Here is an 8,544-nt window from a genome sequence, read left to right on the forward strand (position 1 = left end):
TTTGCCGCTGAGCTAAATCCCCAGCCCCCCCCCTTCCTATACTTTAAATGAAAGTTATGTTTACCTGTTTATCAGTTGTCCTGGCGAATTCTTTGGGTGGGGCAGAAAGACCCTTGAAACACTGAATGCTGGGACATCTGGCAAACTATATTTCATTGTTGCTTTAATTTGTAACTCTTTAATGATATATGATGTTGAGCACCTTTTCATATGCTCATTTACTACCCACTTTGGTGAGATGTTAGTTTAGATATCTGCCCTTTTGTATGTGTGTGTGTGTGTGTGTGTGTGTGTGTGTGTGAGAGAGAGAGAGAGAGAGAGAGAGAGAGAGAGAGAGAGAGAAAGAGAGAAAGAGAGAGAGAGAGTCTCGCTGTGTAGTTCCAGCTGCCCTTGAACTCACCATGTAGCCCAGGCTGGCCTCGAATTTGTGGCAATCCTCCTACCTCAGCCTCCCAAGTGCTGGGGTGACAGGTGTGCACCACCACACCCAGCTATGCCCGTTTTTTAATCAGGGTTTTTGACTGTTGAATTTGAACAGTCTTTTGCATATATTGGGTGACAATCCTTTATCACACATGCTTTTTGCAAGTATTTTCTCTTAGTCTGTTGCCTATCTTCCCATTCTCTTTTTTTTTCTTTTTTTGTTAATTAAGTTTATTGGTACGTTTTAGGTACATATAATGGTCACATGCATTATAGGGAATTTGTACCTGTACATGGTATAACTTGATCCTTTTTTTTCTTCCCATTCTCTTTTTAAATAAAAATTTGTAGAGAATTTAGGGTATCTCCATAAAGAAAGAAGATTCTGAAATTTCCCACAAAAACACCTAACCAATTCTGACACTTGTAGTTGGGGGTGCTGTTTTGGAATATGCAACAGTGGAAAGGTTACAAGGCTGATGTAAAAAGATCTGTTTCTAGCCCAGATTAGATAATCATTAGTCACATTAAATGGGATTTTTGGTTGTAAGTAGAAAAGTCCAAACCTGCCTAAGCAAAGCAAGGAATTCATTGAGTCACTGAACTTGGAAGTCCGGGAGTTGATCTGGCTTCAGAGCCTGTTCTATATATTTCCTCAAGTGAAATCTGGGGTCTCTTCCTCCCTCTCCCTTCAGTTCCCCTCTCTGCTTCCCTCTTTGCAGACTTTACTCCCACAGCTCTCTCACTGTGATAGTGAAACACCCTTGGTTTTCTTAGACCTCATAGCGCCCAAGTAAGCCTAACACACTCCTAGCTTTAAAAAAAATAAGCAAAAAGAAAACTCTCAAATTACTTGGATCACATATTTGCTGTTACTGTTTAGATCTAAGATTCCCCCACAAAATCCTCCTGTGTAGGAGGCGGGGCTCTTGGAAGGTGATTGGGTCGTGGGGATGCTATATTCATCGCTGGACTAATCCATCAATGAGTTCCCAGTTGAATGTGCTGTTAGGAGGTGGTTAGAGGAGACAGATCACAGAGGTGTGTCCTCAGGGGGTCTGTCTTTTGCTCTTGCTCTTGCTCTCTTTCTCTGCTTTCTGGCTGCCATAGGTTGAGCAGCTTTCCTCCAGGAGGCCCTTCCACCATGCCCTTTCTGCCTTGGAGCCAGCAGACCATGGACTGAACCCTAGAAATCCGTAAGCCAAGTAAACGTCGCCTCCTTTAAGTTGCAGGTGTCAGTTATTCTGACTCCGCAATGGGAAAGTAACTAATAGACTCACTTGTTCCCTAAAGGAAATTCTGCTTCTTATTACCAAAAGGAGGAAGTTTGCCAGATCAATACAACATAAGTCCACTCTATACATTATGATATTTTAATTGAGTTACTTATGCTTTCTGAGCCTGTGTGTGTGTGTAGTATTGGGATGGGATGCATGGTAATGCTAATGTCAGACTCATTAGTTGACACACTATAGTTCTTGTGAGAATCAAGTACCCAATAAGACATATTAAAAACAATATATAAACTGTAAAGCACAACTGCAAATAGTAACAGCCCCTAACTAAGCCCTTACTATGTTCCAGAAGTAGTGTTTCTGTTGTTAGTGCTTTGATTGCATATGTTTACTAACCTTAATGAGAGTTCTTAAATAGACTAGATTGTTTACATAGCCTCTCAATCTTTGTTTGTTTTCTTAAGCAGACTTCCTTGTTGGGATAAGAGAGTCCAGATGACTTAAATGAGCATCAAGAGACCTGGTAATTCTATGTTTTTCTACATAGTCTCTTATCTTATATAAACAAGTCTCGTACAACAAAGTAGTTCTAGGGAATAGGTCTCCACGGATTAAGTTGGCAACTGAGGTTCCAGAGCTGCAGAGTTAGAAGATCAGGTCATGAAGGGTGGAGAATGCAGGCCTTTCCTTACCTCTGTTAAGGTAGTGTATCTAGTGAGCTCCTGTTTTCTTCTCTTTCTTTATTTGTTTTTTTGTATGTCTGACAGTGAATTGATATTCATAATACTGAGCGATGGACATCTGAAATGTCTTGGGTGTTTTGGGGCCCTTAGTGAAACCAGCGGCAGATGTTTATTCATTCAGAGAACCTTAAGCCTTAAAATTCTCTTTTCATATGCTTATGTTGTTCAGAGGACAACGATTCTTTCAATTGGGGGTTTTCACAAGAGTCGCTTATTAAGCTTCTGTGTAGATAGCAGCGTAGCCACTCATTACCAGGGCTTTATCCTCTTTCTTGGTTATGCAGAGAATCTGACTTCTAATGACTGAAGGCATCACACATTATTCTAGCAGTCAGTTTTCCTTCTAGAGTAAATTTACTTAAATTAGCCCGGACACATTAATCATGCTTCGTTAAAATTGCTGAAAGCAGCACTTTGCAAGAAGTCCTCATCTCTTCCCTGAAATGCTCCCTTCAAAGTGCTTTAGTTGCTAACTAGGAATCATTTCCAGAGTCCAGACCAAAAGCTGAAACTGTGACATGAAAGTCCAGCTCCACTGCCTCCCGGTGGAGCCAATGACTCGGGCCCCAGAGAGACAAGAGAGGAACGAGCTCTGCTAGCAACAAGCACTAAAGTTTACCAAGCAGCGATGGCGAACCTTTTGAAGCTTTCTGCAATAACAAACATCCTGTGTGCCGCAGGTTCGCCACTGTGTGAAGAGGGTGTCTGAGGAGTCTGGTTTAACTGCAGCTGGTCACCAACAGCACTGGCGTGCTCACTGATTCTTGTAGTAATCAATCTTTTCTCAGACGTGGTTTTGATGTTGTCCACAGGTCGCCAGGCATGCCTGGTCCCTGCAAACCTAGAGAAAGATTACGGAGTAGGAGGTCCCAGGACTGGTGCTGTTCTTTGATGTCTTCTTTGTTCTCTCCAGGCAGGGCTGACTTGATTGGTTAATTCCTGGGGTGGTGGGGCATGGGGAGTTAGCAAGACAGAAACAGTGAAAAACAGACTTGCTGATGCTGGGAGCAGCTTCATCAGCTTCAAGATAATGCATAAAAATCAGGGCTGGGGATTTAGCTCAGCGGCAAAGCACCTGCCTGGCAAGCGAAAGGTCGTGAGTTCGGTTCCCCGTACTGGAGAAAAACCAAACCAAAAAAAAAAAAAAAAAACCATAAAAATCCAATCTCTGTGTAACGTGATGAGGCCAATAATGTCAAGAGTTCAGAACCCCCAATTCCTTTTTCAGTTTAAAAATGCCAGTAGAGCAAGTAATTTCTAAGTCATTGCTCTAGTCTTTGACCTCCCATAAATTCCATGTCAACAACTTTTGAATTATTTTATGAAAGTTCTATCTGTAAAATTAATTCTTTACTTACATTCTTTTTTTTTTTTTTTTGAGACAGGGTCTCGCTACATAGTTCAGGCTGGTCTTGAACTCACTATGTGGCTCAGGCTGGCCTTCAGCTCTCAGCAATGCTCCTGCCTCAGCCTCCCAAGTGCTGGGATTGCAGGTGTGCGCCATCATCCCTGTATCGCTTTATTTTTAAGAAACTGTTCATTTAATTTACTCGATGAAAATATATGTATTAGCCAGGCATGGTGGCGCATGCCTGTAATCCCAGCACTCTGGAGGCTGAGGCAGGAGGATTGTTGCGAGTTTGAGACCAGCCTGGGCTACAAAGTGAGCTCAAGGCCAGCCTGAACTGCATGGCAAGACCCTATCTCAAAAACACACACAAAAAAAAAGAAAAGAAAATATGTGTATTAATTTTTATTAATAGCTAAAAAGTCCAGAATGTCATTTCTCCCTCTTGGGCTTCAGGAAAGTATTATGTGTGCTCGAGGAAGGGGGAACCGTTATTAAATAGGTGAGTATAACTCATCTGTATCTCATCATGAACTCAGTAGAACTAGTCCCCGGTGTCAGTGGCTACTTCAGGACTCTCAGTCCTGGTCGTCCTCAGCCCCATCCTCGCCTTCCCTTGCCCTCTGCCTGCTACAAGGGGCCTGTCCCCATTTCCTGTGCCAGCTGGCTTCTGCTGAATTTGGTTAGTGCCGGCAGAGACAGGAGGTTGGGAGACTGTAAGGGAAACATAAAAGAGACATCGCATTACGGAAAACAGACCAAACCTGGGAAGGAACAGCACCGAGAAGGTTTAGGAGGCAGTTTACTACACCGGTGGGCTTGACTGGGATCTCTGCCAAAGAGTCAGCCCCGCCTGGCAGGGACTTTTACAGAGAGAGCAAGCAGGGAGGTACAAAGACAGATTTAGCACATTATGATCGAAGGGTTGGGTGACATCTTGGGTTGTTAAGGGAGTTTGAACGTTTTAGGTTTTATTGCAAGGCCATCAGTTATACAAAGCATGGGTTATACAAAGGAAGAAGTGTTCTGTTATCAGGACTGCTGGACATGTGTTGGTGGGCATCCTGGGCAGGCTTTTATTTAAAATTTTAATTTCCTCCTTCAGTCAAGGTATGTGTTCCTTTCTGCCTCGTTGCAGAACTGGATCCCCCACCTGGTCCCAGCTCCCCACTTCCTCAGGTGTATCATCCAGGGTCCACTCAGGAGAAAGCACCTTCACGGTAAGGAACGGGAAGTTTAACATACAGAATTATTCACTATAACAGACACTGGGTCATGCAGGTAAGAAATAAAGTGAACTCTAGCGAATGCAAGTATCCCAGATACAAGGAGCAGTCACAACCCTGGGGCCGAGAGCATCGAATATGATCATCTCTAGCCCCTGAGCCTAAGATCCAGAGGTCCCGCTGGAGGTGGAAGTCTCGGCTCCCTGGGTAGTAGACCTGTCCTGCCGGACCAAGCATTGGGGACCAAGGGACGCTGTCTCCAAGCAGATGCCACCACTCACTGCAAAGCCAAGCGGCTCTAGGGGACCCCGGGAACTGCGCACAGAGAAGCACTGCGCACCGCAGGCTGGTGCGGTACAGGAGCCGGGCACTGCGCAAGACCAAGTCCTCCTCCTCCTGCGGTGTTTCTGCAGCGCCCTCTGCCGTCCAAGCGCAATATCATGCTCTCCCACAAAATAAATACACATATTACGGATCCTGCATTGCTTTTCAAATACCCCATAACATACTACTACAGACTCAGAGATTTAAAACAACGCAAACTTAGTGTCGCACAGCATCTGTGCCTTAGGCATCTGGCACGTTTTGCCTGGGAGACCACAGGCTGGAGTCCAGATATCAGCTGGCCGCATCGCATTCGAGGCTCAACTAAGAATCCACTTCCCGGCTCACTCCAGTCCTGGGCAGAATTGGGGTCCGTGTGAAGTAGAACTGAAGTCCCCATTTTCTTGCCGGCAGTCAACAGGGTCCCCCATCGACTGGAGACCTCTCTTTGCATGCGGCCCCCTTAAACTCCAAATCGCCTCTCTCAGCAAGAGACCAGCTCCTCCCGAGGGAGCACCTCTTTCAGCCAGACCCAGCCAGGGTTCAGAGGCAACTGATCTGGGACCTGTTCTCCTTTGTCATCCGACGGAACCTCATCATAGGAACCGGGTCCATCCTAGTCACAGTGTCACCTGCACTGGAGAGGCAGGGGCCACACAGAACTCGGGCAGCAGAGGTGAGACGGAGTGACTCAGAATCATGCCCACTGCAATGAAGACTGGACAGGACCCCCGGCACACCAGGTGGCCCAGACGCTGGGTTCTGAGGATACCACCTCCTTTCCATTGCTACACTCTGATTGCTTCACCATCCCTGTTGATTTTTGGTTCTTCTGACATCTATGTGTACCAATTCCCTACAAGAAATCCTTTGATTCAAATCCTGAGAACAATTTCCTAGTTAGACCTTTACACAAAGTTTTGCTAGTGTCTTTTAACACTGGCTAAACCATAACAAAGGCAACATCCATTAATGTAGCAGGGCCTAAACTACCTGTGGGGTCCCTGCCTGGACCCCAGTCCAGATGCACACTTCCAAAGGACAGTGAGATGCTGTTGGACTGACTTGACCTTATGACTCTGTGGGGTTTACAGAGTGCAAAAGCCAGGCCATCACAGGCCGTTTGGGCCACGTGGATACATGAGGTCGCATAACCAGTTATTCTTTTTTGCTGATTGAAACCCATTTTCAAAAGGTCTGAACACTAGGTGCAGACAGTGCCTTGTTCTAAATCCTAGGGTCTATATGGGGATCCGACTGGAGCTGCCATAAAATACACCATACATCCTCCCCCTCTGCTACCGACCACCATCACGGGGTCGTCTGGAACATAAGCCCCAAGCAATAGTGCTGACTATAGCAAGGACTCACCCGCCGCAGAGCCCTGTCCTGCTCTGAGAAGCCTTCTCAGTCACTCAGTAAATGGGTTGCGATTCTGCCTCCTCTGCCCAAAGAGGTTCCCCAGGTACGTGCTCCTTCTGGGTGGAAGGCACAGGTACAACTTGTCCTTTGTTTGAGAGGGGATGTCCTGGCATGGCCAGGGCACTGGCCCTCAAAAAACTCCACTGGTGTTGTGAGACACTAAATATTCAAAGGATTTGTCTCCCACCCCCTGGAGCATGGGCATTTTCCCAAGGCCACCAACATACAAGGGACTTCTTGATGACGAGGCTAACGAAGTCATCACTGTAATAAACTACATAGGATACTCTGTGTCCTCAGGTAGTGCAAGTCCCTTGCCCCTAAACCGTGTGAACGGGTGAAAAGTTAACACAGTACTAGGGAAAGAACATACATTTATGGAGGAGATCAGATAACAAGGACCAAGGCCCTGTTGAGCTGCTCTGTGAGCACAAAGTAAAAGAACAGCAAGCTGAGCTCCTTTGGCAACATGCAGCCGGCGCATCGCAAGTTCCAGGGAGGCTTCAACACACCTGAGATCCGTTGTTTGCTGGGTATATGCTACAGATAACAGATCCAACTGAATCTTCTGCGACCCTAATTGCTTGCTCCCGCGTCTAAGTAAATAAAAGCGAGGTGAGCCCAATGCTCAGGGCTCTTTGTCCACTACAGGCAAGAGCCTCCGGCCCCTCTTTCAAAATTATCTCTGTGTCTTGTCTTTCCTCTGTTTACCCCTCGGTCGGGGATAAACTCGTAGGCTGCTTCCTGCACATTTATACTCACGATGTTCACTCTCACACAGCTGCAGACTGGTTCTCTCCCTCTTTACAAGGATGGAAAAGACTCTTCCTCAACCTGAGTCTACGACCAAGCTGACCTTCTCTGGCAGGGGTACGTCTAGCACAGGAGACGTCCCCCGTGCGCTCTAGATCCGGAAACTGTGTCAAATACAGCAACAGGGAGAGGACACATGACTTTCTTCTTTGGGCAAATGCCCTCAGCCTCCCCATCATTAATGGTAATCCCCTTTCTCCCTCTTTTTTCCTTCCCTCTTCCTCCCTCCTCCTCCTTCCTCTTTTGATTTTGGGTTTTTAAAATAGTGCAGTTGTCAAACCCCTTATTCGCTGTCCATCCATCTTAACCCTAGACCGGTGACCTCTCCACCACCTCCATCGCTCTCTGTCAGATTCCTCTGAAGGAGATTCTGTCCTTCCTGCTTATTAAGATAACTCCACCCACTGTGCTTCTGAGGCTTTGAGTTCCACTACCTGACCTCTGCTACTTCAGGATCCAATCACCTCCAGCGCCACGGTGGCCTATCACAGATCTGTGACTCTACCCCACAAAAGAGTCACCACTGAGTTTTCGGTGATTGGGGCGCCCTTTCTGCCAGCACGTTCTCATCAGTATAATAGGGCGTCATCTGCAACATAGTCACCGGGTGGGTTTACAGACTTGTGTAACGTATCCACTCTGGAAAGCACACGTGCCTGAGCCTCTTCATCCTCTCCTGCCTTCCAGAGCAGCCTGAATTTCCATTGCACTTTCAATGCTTCCTCAGAACCATTCCCACTGCAAGTGAACACCGTTCACCAGAGTGTCACATCCTGTGTTATAGGAGGATGCTCCCTTATTCATAAATTCTTCTTTATGCAACCTTATTATTTCTCTCTCATCAATCCAGCATCCTCAGACTCCACTATTAAACATATTCTCCACTTCTGCCAATACATACGTTATGGTTGATACATTGTGTCAACTTGGGGAGTCTAGATGTTTGACTAAGTGACTCAGCAGTTCTGCATCCTGGGGTGAAAAGGACATGCCCTTACCCTTCTGGGATG

Source organism: Chinchilla lanigera, unplaced genomic scaffold (genome assembly GCF_000276665.1).
Source record: "Chinchilla lanigera isolate Chin_1 unplaced genomic scaffold, ChiLan1.0 scaffold00008, whole genome shotgun sequence".
Lineage (NCBI taxonomy): Eukaryota > Metazoa > Chordata > Mammalia > Rodentia > Chinchillidae > Chinchilla > Chinchilla lanigera.